Source organism: Elaeis guineensis, chromosome 4 (assembly GCF_000442705.2).
Source record: "Elaeis guineensis isolate ETL-2024a chromosome 4, EG11, whole genome shotgun sequence".
In the NCBI taxonomy this organism is placed as follows: domain Eukaryota; kingdom Viridiplantae; phylum Streptophyta; class Magnoliopsida; order Arecales; family Arecaceae; genus Elaeis; species Elaeis guineensis.
In genome coordinates, this window is record NC_025996.2 from 57,008,818 (window position 1) to 57,022,420 (window position 13,603).

Consider the following 13,603-nt stretch of genomic DNA (forward strand, 5'->3'; position numbering starts at 1 on the left):
TTCTTATTGTTGGGGGTATTCTTATATTGGTCGAAGACGTGGGATAGAAGATTTTTTGAACCACACCAACCATTATAGTTATGGGTCATTTGAATCTGATATAAGCATTAATTGCTTCCCACCCTCTCATCCCATTCTCCTATAGACCATACATCGAGACAAAAAGTGGTAAGAGTGGAAGAGTAGGGAGAGAGAAAAGGTGACAAAGAAAATACACCCACATGTCCGGCTTCTGCCCATGGGTGCCGCATCCTCTGCACTCGTCTGATCCATGCTTCGACCAATGAACTCCATGGTGGCCTCGACCCCTCCTTTGGCTACCGATCCCAACATCAGCCTCCAACCCCTGGCTTTGATCGTTAGGGCCTCATGATATTCCTATCACATCGAGCCATTAAATATGGTGACTTATCATGATGGCGGTAATTGACAAAGGGCTTCTCTGTAAAAGGCAGCCATGAATAAAATCTCTTCTTCCCCAAGATCTTAGCCATTATTCTATGCAATAAATGTGAGCAGCTTCCACTTGTCATGAGGTGATGCTATCTTTCCAGCCCTTAGAGAATCAAAGTGGTAGGCACAGTTTTCGAAGATATTATGGGGGGCAAAAAGATTTTCTATGATCTTTCATCTTCTTAAGGCTCTAAACCCTCCTATAAATAAAGATAAAGCGGAGATTTAAAGGTACGCCTCCTCTTCTCCTCAGAAAATACTCCTCTTTCCCTTCTGTTGCAAGAAATCTAACTCGAGCGTCGAAGGATCTCCGTCGGAGCCACCTCCAGTGAAAATTTTTCTTACAGGTCCAGCTACTGTTGACTCGTTGAGCTTCATCATGCTTTAGCACCTCCGATTCAAGATGGATTTCATCCGCAATAGATTGGTACTAGAGAAAGGATCTTGAACCTCCAAGGGGAAGGCATGAGCATTCAAGGGGAGGAGCATCATCGCGCTGCTCCGATGTGGATGAAATTTGATCATCCATCCCAAAATTAGCCAGGGTCATCCTTGCCAGACTCAAAATTGGGGAAGCTCTCAGTGAAAAAGGAAGTCCCAGTCAGGGAGAAAACCTCAGGCAGGGAAGAGAGCACGACTTCCAGATGAATCCATGTAGTGATCTCAATGGCACGAGCCACCCCGTCAGAAGAGCGTGTCCACTCTCGAAAAAAGCATGCAAACCATTATCGTGCTATCGTGAAGAGCATCCTTGGGGTATTCTAACCTAAGGAATGCTTGCTAGCGATCGCTCTGATCGGAGACTATACTCCGCGCTAGCTACCAGAGGGCTATCAAAGCATCCCCCACAACTCCCTTTGCTGGCTCTCGAAAGGAATGAGGTAGTCTATGCCATACAACTATCAATCTCTACCCCGTTAAGTGGAAGGCACCTCATTTCTTTTAAGCTTCCTTGGTCAGACTTGAGAGCCGAGAGTAAATAATTTAAGTTAGGAGGATGCAAGCCTATTCGTCGATAGGAGTGACCGTTTTATCAAGGGGACCCAGTCACCCCACCTCAATTGTTATCCTGTCGCTCCCTGTTTGTATCTTGTGGCTTTGGTCTTTGGTTCGGGCTTCACCGTTGGCTTCGATTCAACATCCGCACCGACTTCATTGCCCGCTAAAATGTGACAAGCCCTTGGAGCCCATCCCCCTTTGGTTAAATTAATACATTTAATGGCCTGCTATGATGACCCCAAAGGAGGCCTCGCATAAGCCCGTCACATCACTTTGTAGGAATAAGTGGGTAACCATGAGTAAGTTGGAAGGATGAACGTGGCTTTTGAGGACATGTAATGGGAGAAAAAGAACAAGAGAGAAAGAAAAGCATATCAAACAAATAAGAAAAAAAAAGAAAAGGGTTCTGTCCTTTCCCCCTAGCCTGTTCCTGCCATCAGTGATAACAGAGAAGGAAGGGAGAAGAAATGGAGAGGAAAAAGAAAGCAGAGGTTGTAAGCTCCTCCATGCACGTGCCTTGCTCCGCACTGAGGCTGCGAAGGGCTAGAGATTAAGAGCAAGGAAAAATAATATGCAAAAGATTTTGAGCTAATCCCAATGATTAGCAAAGCCCTCTAAAAGATGTCACTAAGATGATTTGGGAATTCATGATTGATGCCGAACTCAACTGTGGCTATAGATCAAATGGATCGAATACAGTCATAAATCAAGCGGATCGATCGTTATCCCCATGAATACTATCGGTGGAGTTCAATAAATAGAGGCTATGTAATCCGGATCGGAAGAGGAAGCCAGCCTCAAAAGACATACATAAAACTTTCTGGTAAGAGGTTCTTAAGCCCTCATTCTTTATTTCATTTCCCCTCCTTCTAGATAGGACTACAACCTATAAGATAAGAAGAAGAAGAGTTGGCCCTTGTAAGATCCCAAATACTTGGAAGAAAAGAGTCCCAAGGAAGAAGACCATTGTGCCAAGGCAAATAAAATGAGTCTAGTAAGACCCAAAAACTCTCTAACAGAACTCATAACTTCTATGAAGGAGGGCATGAACGGCCATTTATGTACCTGAAGAGAGCAGACAAAACCCCACTCTTTTGTGGGAGAGTCGGCGAACCCCTATTGTTCAGTGGAGAGCAGGCAAAGCCCCTGCTCTTCAGTAGGAGAGCAGCCAAAGCCTCCACTGTTCGATGGAAGTGTAGTCAAAGCCCCTACTGCTCAGTGGGAGAGCAGTCAAAGTCTTCACTGTTTGATGGGAGTGTGGCTGAAGCCCTCACTGTTTAATAGGAGTGCAGTCAAAGCTCCTATTTTTCAGTAGGAGAGCAATCGAACCCACACTTTTCGGTAGGAGAGTCGCCAAAGCCCCCACTCAGCAAAAGACTGTCGAAGCCCCCACCTATTCGATGAGAGTGCATCCGAAGCCACCCACTTGCCGAGGACCTCACTCTTCAATGACGGACCGAAGATCCCACTATTCAGTGGAAGGCAGAAGACCTTCTTGATGCTAAACTTAAGCATTTTTAAGTCTAAAATGCAACAACATGAGAGAAAACTTATTTTTTTTATTTTATTTCTCCTCCTTTTGGATAGAACTATAAGTCTATAAGATAAGGAAAAAGAAAGGAGGCTCCGAAGCCCCTTTTTACCCCATGCTGTTGCTTATGCATGAACATCGAGGCACTTGGATACCTTTAGTTGCTTCTACACTTTATACACTAGAATGCCGCTAGGGCATAGAATAATAAAATATATACGTACACGCAATGCCAACAAAATACATGATTGGTTGACGAATGATTAGGACAAAATAGAAGTGCAAGAGATGCTCGGAGAGCTTAAATAGAAACTCAAGCCATTCTCTAAAGAAATCATATTATATGGCAACATCACCTATGCCCCAGGTCTTCGACAGATACATTAAAAAAGATGCTCTTTCAGGAGAAAGAGAGGGGATGAGATGGAATAAAGAAATCATGAATATCAAAGTGGGGCAAGGTGCACACCACTCATAGTCCATGTTCCCTCCAATGGAGGAGCATTGAAAATCGATGCTCTTTGTCTTCTCTTTTTTAAAAGGATTCAAAGGATGGATTTTGACGTGTGAGGCTATTCCCGTTCGATCTGACATTCTTGCATGAGCATCCCCATCACCACCAAGGTTGTCCTTGATGTAGCCGAAGCCCCCATGATAGTGAGAGAGCAGATCAAGCCCCAGAGAATAGATCAAGCCATGGAGTGCAGATTAAACCTCTACCACGGTGAGAGTGCAAATGAAGCCTCCACAATGATGGAAATACGGTCGAAGCCCCCACCACAATGAAAGTGCAGTCGAAGTCTCCACCATGATGGGAGTGCATCCAAAGCTTTCACTCTTCTGTTAGAGGGCAAAGGACCTCACTCTTCAATGGAGATTCAGAAATCTCACTCTTCAGTGGAGATCCAGAGACCTCACTCTTCTGTGGGAGAGCAGATAAAGTCTCCACTCTTCAGTGGAAGAGTAGTCGAAGCTCTCATTATTCAATAAGAGTGCAGTCAAAGCCCCCGTTGCTCAATGAAAGTGCAGTCGAAGTCCCCACTATTTAGTGAAAACATGACCGAAGATCTCACTCTTCGGTGGAAGAGCTAAAAACCTCACTGGCACATAATTTAAGCATATTCAAGTTTGAAATACCACAACCCATGAAAACTGAAACAATGAATATAGGCAAAGGTGAAAAATTTCAATTCAACACATTCTGATTGAAAACGACTTGATTATAGGAACAGGGACCCCATGCACCCGAAGTCAGACCATGGCAAAGCCACCTATGCACGGACCTCTTGAGGGTGCTGCATTTCTCCCACATACATGATCCCAGAAATAGGTCTGTCTTTAATAGAACCGAAGTCTCCTAATCAATGGGGTCCAACATTTAATTAACACCAAATCATCATGGGTGACCATTGAGCTTGAGCGCTCTGACCACAAAGTTTCCTTTCAGAACTCCTGCATAGGCCTCGGGATTTGCCCTTGGGTCATTCAAACTTAGCATATGCCATAACCTTTTTCCTATCTCATCCATTCCCCTGTAAGTGGTACAATCAAATTAAAAAACATGCTGCCCAATCCTATCCACCCGTCAGTATCAAACATACATATAGGAGGCCACTAAGGAATTTTGGTGGAAGAGTGGTGGGACCCAAGTCCTCCTTCAAACCAGCATCTCCTTAATCTCACTTAGCCCCACTTGCCCCACCACAGATGTAGCCCACACGCACCCACAACCGGTGCCAGAGTCACCCATGAACGATGTTGCACCCCTTGCACACGCATCCTTGACGAGGCCAAGGTGTCCAACAAGTAGCTAAACTTTTCGTATAGAGATTCGAGAGCACCAAAGCATCCCCTATGCATCCGACTTCGGTTGACACCAAAGTCACTCATAGACCACACTGTGCCCTTCTCGTGTGTGTCCACTCTCCACCCACATTTTGGATTCCAGAGGCCGCACCTCTCTCATGCATGCCTCCAGATCCGGCTCCAGGTGGCACCGATCCCTCCTTAGGGTCCCCATCGATCTCCTCCAGCTCTTGATCTAAGCTCTCTTCGCCAAATAGTGCCGATCCCTCTCCGTGGCACTCTCCAAGTCTGGTGCATTTTTCATGTGCTGTCGATCCCTCTCAGTGGTGGCCTCCGAACCCTTACCGAGTGTCGAAACCCATGGCGCTATCAAAGCCTCTCGATCGAATCCCTTCCGTCGATCCCCTCCTAAGTGGTGCCAAACCTCATTCAGCCAACACTTCCACACGCACCCTCCTAGCCACCTCCCCAGCACGTGTGCCTCTCTTGGCCGACACCATCTCGGTACCACCCCTTCGGCCATCTCCATTTCTACATGCTTAGCCCCCCTTCGGCTCGAGCCTCCTACACCAAGACCGACGTCTACAATTCGGACCCCATTGGATCGGCGACTGAAGGCTCGTGCGAGCTCTCGCCAAGATCCCAATCTCCTGTTCCAAGTTCTAGAGGCCATGCCCCTTCATCAACATCGAACCCCTCAACAAATGCCAAAGTTCATTAACCGACCCAATCCTGGGCCACGCCATTTGCATGCACTCTCACCGATCGTCACAACCACAAGCAGCCCTCAGAGTCCGTCCAGTGTCAAAGTTATCCATGGACGACATCACCCCCTCCTGCGAGCCCCATTCGGTGCTGGAACTACCCCTGAGACCAACCGTGGAGTTCCCAAAGTCCTCCACTTGCGTGCTTTGCCTCTATCTATATCGAACCCCACTTGGAATCGATTTCAAATAATGCCAGCTGCCCGCCGATCGACTTGCTTCCAAGTGATGCCAAAGATCCCATCGGTAAAATCGATTCTAAGTGGCGTTCAAGCCCCTATCAATGGGCCGAAGTCCCTATCGGTGCCAATTTCTTTCAAAAATTTTGATGTACTTTCATGGATAATTGAATCTTTTCAATTTGGGCTTCGATATTGCTGTCCAAGATGGTCAAGATATGGAAGATATGCACAAATGGTTCGCTTGCGGCACCAATTGGTCTCAAATCTGGGCTTCCAAAATCGATCCCTATTTTTACCTCATCTTCGGCAATGCCCGAGAGCTAAATCCGGGGTCCCCCCCCTTCTCTCCACCTCTGATGGTCATCGTGAACCCATCACCATTGATCTTCCCTATAAATGGATCCAGATCCAAGTATCTGGGGGTTTCATCCATGAACAGATATGCTATGGATAATTATATCTTTTTCATCTCCAAAGCTGCTGCTTCGATCAACGACCTTCTTCTCTACTGATCCGCTAAACCTACTGCACCAGAGCTGATCCATATCTAGCTACTATGTCTGGTAAAATTGACAGCAATCTCCCTTCCGCACACTCATAAATTGAATTATCGAATGGGTAGCATACAGCAGGTTAGATAACCACATCAACCATTAAAGCCTGAGGAACAAAGACAGGCTACTCGTGAAAGTGGCAGTAATATGGCTAAGGCCGAAGAGTGCCGACAAAGATCCAAAGGCCCCTCGCCCTTCAACGAGTAGCACTGACGAAGGCCCGAAGATTCTCGCCCTTTAGCAAGTAGAGCCAAGGCCCCTAGAAACCAAAACGGTCCAATGATGGTCCTTGTCCATAAGTGAGCCAACTGGAAACTGCAAACACATCGCCATGGCTGAAAGGCTGACCTTGGCACATCTTTAGCAAATTTGTGATACTCCCTTCACCCGACCAAGTTATGACTAGACTCGGAGTGGGGGAGCTAGTGTTGGGGGTATTTTTATATTGGCTGAAGACGTGGAATAGAGGATTTTTTGAACCACACCAACCATTATACATTTGCTCTGGGTCACTTGGATCTGATGCAAGCATTAATTGTTGACGCAAGCATTAATTGCTTCCCACTCTCTCATCCCATTCTCCTACGGACCATACATCGAAACAAAAAGTGGCAGGAGTGGAAGAGCAAGGAGAGAGAAAAGGTGTCAGAGAAAATACACCCACTTGTCTGGCTTCTGCCTATGGATGCCCGTATCCTCTACGCTCATCTGATCCTTGCTTGACCGACGAACTCTATGGTGGCCTCGATCCCTTTTCGACTATCGATCTCAACATCGGCCTCTAACCTTTGGCTTTGGTCGTTGGGCCCTAAGAGGCCTCATGATGTTCTTATCACATCGAGTGATTAAATGTGGTGACTTGTCATGATGGCGGTAATTGATAAGGGGCCTCTCTATAAAGGGCAGCCATGAATAAAATCTCGCCATCTCCAAGGTCTTAGCCATCATTCCATATAATAAATGTAAGCAGCTCTCACTTGCCATGAGGTGTGCTATCTTTACGTCCCTCAGAGAATCAAAAGGGCGGGCATAATTTTCAAGAACGTTATCGGGGGCAAAAAGATTTTCTATGACCTTTCATCTTCCAAAGGCTCCAAACCCTCCTATAAATAAAGATAAAGTAAGGATCCAAAGGTATGCCTTCTCTTCTCCTCAAAAAATTCTCGTTCTTTCTCTCTTATTGCAAAAAATTTGACTTGAACGTCGGAGGATCTCCGTTGGAGCCACCTTTGATGGAGACTTTTCTTGAAGGTCCAGCTACCGTCGACTTGTCAGACTCATCATACTTCAGCACCTCCAGCCTAGAATGGATTTCATCCGCAACAATTACCATATAATGTGATATAATATTTTAATATAATATAAGTATTATACTTATATAATATTATTATAATTATGATGTAATATAATATAATGATTATAACCTAATCTAATAATCAACTATAATATAATAGATTATATTATATATTATAATATAATAATATTATATTATAATTAAATATTATTATATCAAATTATATTTTTATAATATAATAATACTATAATAGATTATGTTATATGTTTTAATAATATTATGATATATTATAATTATATTTATAGTATAATAATATAATATGATATGACATAATATGTAATTATGAGATTTATTAGTAGGCATTTCAGTCATTGAACTTTGACCCATTTATACTTGGATCCCAAAAGAAAAAAATTTCAAATGGACCCCAAAATTTTAAAAAAGTTACAAAGAGGTCCAGCCATATGTCTCCATTAGACAACATTATAACATGAAGGTCGCTAGAAAAGTTAAATTTTATAAAATACCATAAAAATCATTCCTAGGAGTTCTTAATTTTGGCATGACCAGAGCTCAACACGTAGTCTGATAGAATGATCAAATTTTTCTTTTTTTCCTTTTTTTCTTTCTCATTTCTTTCTCTTTTTTGAAGATCTATGGGAAGAAAAGCACTGAGGGAGATTAGAGGGGGGAGGCCGATGCTGGAGATAATGGAGAGGAAGGTGATGGTGGAGACCGATAGGAGGTAGCAGTGAGAAGAGAAAGGAGGAGGTCGGCGTCTCTTCTTTTCAAAGATCTATGGAAAGGAAAGCACCTGAGGGAGATTGGAGGGGAAAGACCGATGCGATGATGATTAGAAGGAAAGCGACAGTGAAGATCAGTGTGAGGTGTCAACAAGGAGAGTGGGGAGGAGGTGGATGTCCATGAGGGCTTGAGAAGGCAACGGAGAGACCGACAGGAGGTTACAGTAGAGGTGAGTGTCCACGAGGGCTCAAAAAGGCAACAATGGAGACTGTAGAAGATGACAGTGAGAAGAGTGGGGAGGAGGTGGGCATCTACAAGGGAAAAGGTGACGTCGAAGATCGATGGGAGGTGGCATCTATAAGGGCTCGAGACGGGTTCGAGAAGGCTCAGAATGGTTTGAAGAAAAAAAAGAAAAAAAATATTATTAGAAAAAAAAACCAGTGAACTAAGGGTATTTTGCTCATTGTTTCTTTTCTGTTAATGTTATTAGGCCAGAGACAAAAGGTTAGACCTATTTGCAACCTTTTTAAAATTTTAGAGTTCATTTGAAGCTTTGTTCTTTTGGGATCCAAGTGTAAATGAGTCAAAATTCAAGAGATATCTTCATAATTTTTTTTAATATTATATTATTATATCAAATTATCTTTTTATAATATAATAATATTGTAATAGATTATATTATATATTTATAATATATCATGATATTAATTTATTATTATATTATACTATATTTATAGTATAATAATATGATATGATATAAGATGTAATTATAAGATTTGTTAGTGCGTATTTCGATCATTAAAAAATTATTTAAATCAAAATAACTTTTCGACATTAGTCAGAAAGTATTTCTAGGGAAAGCTTCAAAATAGAGTTTTTTCAAGTAGATATTTTTAGCTTTCTAACAAAGCAAAAATAGCTTCCTAATTTTTTATCAAATATCACTGTACCATTCAAAAATACTCCTGAAGGGTCAAAAGATACTTTCTGATACTCTAAAAGCTTAGCTAAGCAAGGCCTAAGTACCTGTTCTATGATAGATAAATATCAAAAGAAAGTTGATCTGACTTTTTATTGATCGATTTATCCATATTCCCATACTTCTTTAGGTGAATAAATTATTTTTTTATGAATAGTATTTATCTATAAAATTTTAAAAAAAAAGTCTTATCCATTTAGATCCATTATTTTGAGGATAAAAAAAACTATCCAAAATCTATATTTTTCTAGATTAGTATTTTTTTTAAAATATTTAGATAAAAAAATAATTTATCCATATCCTTTTATGTATTAAAAAATGATTCGAAAGTCTGTTACAAATGTTCTTTTGCATTACTAGTTTTTAGATAAGTTGCTAAGATCTATCTATATTTTTTATATCACCCTTTATTATATAAATATTATTATATATAATAATATAATATAATATATTATATTTTATATATATATTAATATATCATCTTTTTAATTTATATTATATTACATCTCCTAACTGGGTAAGATTCTCTCCATTTCATAGATAAATGCTACCATAAAAAAATAATTTATCTATCTAGAGAAGTATAAGAATATAAATAAGTTGTTCAATAAAAAAATTGACCAACTTTGTTATGATTTTTATCCATAAAAGTATGGGCCCTATAGGAGGTCGATAAGTTATTTTCCCGTCAACCAAAAAAATAATCTTTTTATTTCATTCTTAATATACCCTAATCCTATAATAATATAATACTACCTTATATATAATATAATATAATTTTAATATAAGATATTATTATAATAATATAATATTATCATATAATATCTTATTTTATTATTATATAATAATATTAATATAATAAATAATATAATAATATATTATTTAATATGTTAATATTATATACTATTTATAATATATATTTTATTTTATTTTATATATAATATAATTTATTAGTTTATATTATATTATTATAATATATTATCTATATTTATGAATATATATTATATAATATTATATATTATAATATATAAATATAATATATTATACTATTATATTATATACAATAATATTTGTATAATAAAAGATATTATAGAAAATAAGAATAGATCTTAGTAACTTATATAGAAAACTAATAATGCAAAAGAATATGGGTAATATATTCTTGAGTCATTTTTCAATATATAAAAAATATAAATAAATTATTTTTCTATCTAAATATTATTTACACTATAAGAAAACTGTTAATTATTGATAGACAAAATCCATCTTTACTCCATTGCTAAACTGGATAGAGACTGTCTAGTAATTGATTAGCGACGGAACCAAGGCAGTAGCAAAAAGCTTCGTTGCTAAACTAGTAACGAATATTTTTGCTATTGCTAATCCATCGCTAAATTTATTTAGTAATAGATTAACGGCATTATTTCTGCCATCGCTCAAACCATGGCACAATCCTGATAAGATACAATGATTTTTCTCTAATGTGTCATAATTTCATCATTAAAAAAAATTAGAAAAAATAAAACCATCATTAATTCGTCGCTATGCGGTCTTTAATATAATTATAAAAATTTATCATCTGTCACTATTCTGATAGTATTCGATTGCTAATATAATGTGTTGTTCATCACTACTTTATTGCTAGTCTGTCATTAAAACTAAATATTTTTTATCATTATATTGTCAGTATATGATCGTTAATATAATATCTCATGAGTCGCTAGTTTGTTGCTAGTGTGTCATTAAATATAAATATATTTTATTGCTAGTCTATCATTATTTTTGTTAGGATTTGATACCTCGAGATTCAGCCCACATTGAGCCCACAGCGAGGTTCGCAGCGAAAAACGGAGTCCAACGAAATCAAGATCACTTAAACGAATCTCGGATGGAGGAGATGCGAGCTTTTAAAGTAGGCACGAGATTCGAGGCGGTGGAGGACCGTCGGCGATCGGCCGCGGGCGGCAGCGGTGCGGCCGTAGGCAGCTACCGCGGGACGCGCGACCCAGGCCCCGGCCCAGGCCGCGCAGGCCCGTGCCCAGGCGCGCGCAGGCCCGTGCTCAGGCGCGGCCCAGGCTCCGCGCAGGTGCGGCCCAGCCCGCGCGTGCGGCCAGCCCAGGCCCAGGCGGCCTGCTGGCACCTTTGCCCCGTCCACCATGGACCGGGCAGTCCACGCTGGGCCTGTGGACCGCGTGGGTGTTTCCCACGCGGTCCACAGCACTATTCCATGGACCGATCGCGATCGGACGGCCCAGGGAGATTCCGGTGATGATCCGATGGTTGAGGAGGTTGATTTGGCTTGTTTAGGACTCTTAAACCTAATCTAATTAGGTTTAAACTCTGTTTAACCTTTTAAAAAGGCCCTTGTGACGAACAGAGGAAGCGTGGTTCGGATTTGCGCCGTACGAAGCCCGTACAAACCCGAGAAGAGAGAGAGAGGCGAGAGTGCTGAGAGAGAAGGAGCAGGAGGCTCCTGCACAGTGGTCGCCAGGCTCTTCAGAGGTTCAGGGGGGGTCTCCAAGAGAGAGAGCTTTTGTGAGGGGAACTTCAGGTGAGACAGAATTGGGTATACAAGGGTTGAGGGTGAGGTCTCCTCTTGTAAAATTTTTTTTTTCATAGTGAAGTTTGCATGCCCCGTGGAGGCGAGCCCTTTTGTGGCTGATCCACGTATTTTGATTGTTTTTCTTTTGTTTTGTTTCTTCTTTCTTCCTGCTGCATCGCGTGGTACTGAAAAGATCTTGGAGGTGGTGTCCTGACCAGACATCCACCCAACAAGTGGTATCAAAGTAAGGCAGTACAAGGATGCAGATTGCAGTGGTGGTGAGCAAGACTGAAGATGGAGAAGATAGGAACAATCAAGATGGAGATCAACAAGTTCGATGGTAAGAGCAATTTCTCCTTGTGGCAGGCAAGGGTGAAGGACGTGCTCATCCAACAGGGGTTGATCGATGCTCTCTTGTGCGATGAGAAGCCGACCACCATAGAGGTGCGGGATTAAAATGGCTACAGATTCAGGCAGTGAGTACCATCCGCATGTATCTGGCGGATGAGGTGGTGACCCATGTGCTGAGCGAGACTTCTCCGACGGTGCTGTGGTCGAAGCTCGAGGAGTTGTACATGGCGAAGTCTCTCACCAACACTCTTTTCCTTTGGAGGTAGTTTTACCAACTGCGGATGACTGAGGGACAGAGCGTGCAGGAGCATCTCAGCCACTTTCAGAAGATCCTCACCGACCTTCTCAGCGTTGGCGAGAATGTTGAGGAGAAGACCAGGGGCTGATTTTGCTGGCGTCGCTTCCCCTTCGTACGAGTCCTTGGTGACTGCTCTTCTAGTGGGGAAGAGCACTATCAAGATGGACGAGGTCACCGCGGTGATACTCCAGAATGAGGTTCTCAGGAGGGAGAACCCAGCTTTGAGCTCAGGTGGCAGTAGCTCAGCTTTGGTGGCTTCTGGAAGAGCAGGAGGTGGTAGACGGAGCGACAGGAGATCGCAACGAGGGCGGTCTAAGTCCAGGAGGGACTTGAGCAAAATCAGGTGTTACCGGTGTGAGGAGTTAGAGCATCTAGCCAGAGATTGCCCTCAACTGAAAAATCGGACAGTGGCTGCTGTAGCGACGGCCGACAGTGATTTAGATGGAGATGTCTAGAGATATCTGATGAGGTATCTACTTCTTCCCAGCAGTGGATATTAGATTCTGCATGCCCCTATCATATATGTTGCAGAGAGGAGCAGTTTGACTCCCTGAGAACAGTGAGGGCACTGTATATCTGTCGGATGGATCAAGCTGTGCGATCAGAGGCATTGGGACGGTCAGCTGGAGGACACATGATGGTGCAGTGAGGAGATTGGGGGAGGTTCGAAACATATCCAATTTCAGATAGAATCTTATCTCACTGAGCAGACTGAATTCGAGAGGCTACAGGACGGTAGCTGATGGAGGAATCCTGAGGGTGCTACGCGATGATAGGATTGTGCTGAAGGGGAGCAGAGGACATTATTACCTGGCAGAGAGCCCAGTGCGAGGTGGAGCTTCGGGAGCCAGGCGGATCCCAGAGCGAGGTGGAGCTCCAGAAGGCGGATTGGGCATGAGACAGGAGACTCGGGAAGACGAGAGGCGACATCGCCAGGTGAGATTCCTATTGCCGCAGGATGATGCCTGAGCAGATCTCAAGTCAGAAGGAGCACAGCATACGATGGAGATGGGATCGAGCAGCCTGGCTCGACTCCCATGTTTGCCCATCCATGATCAGCAGGCGATTGCCCCAGGGCATGGGGGTGAGGAGATCCAGAAGCTCTC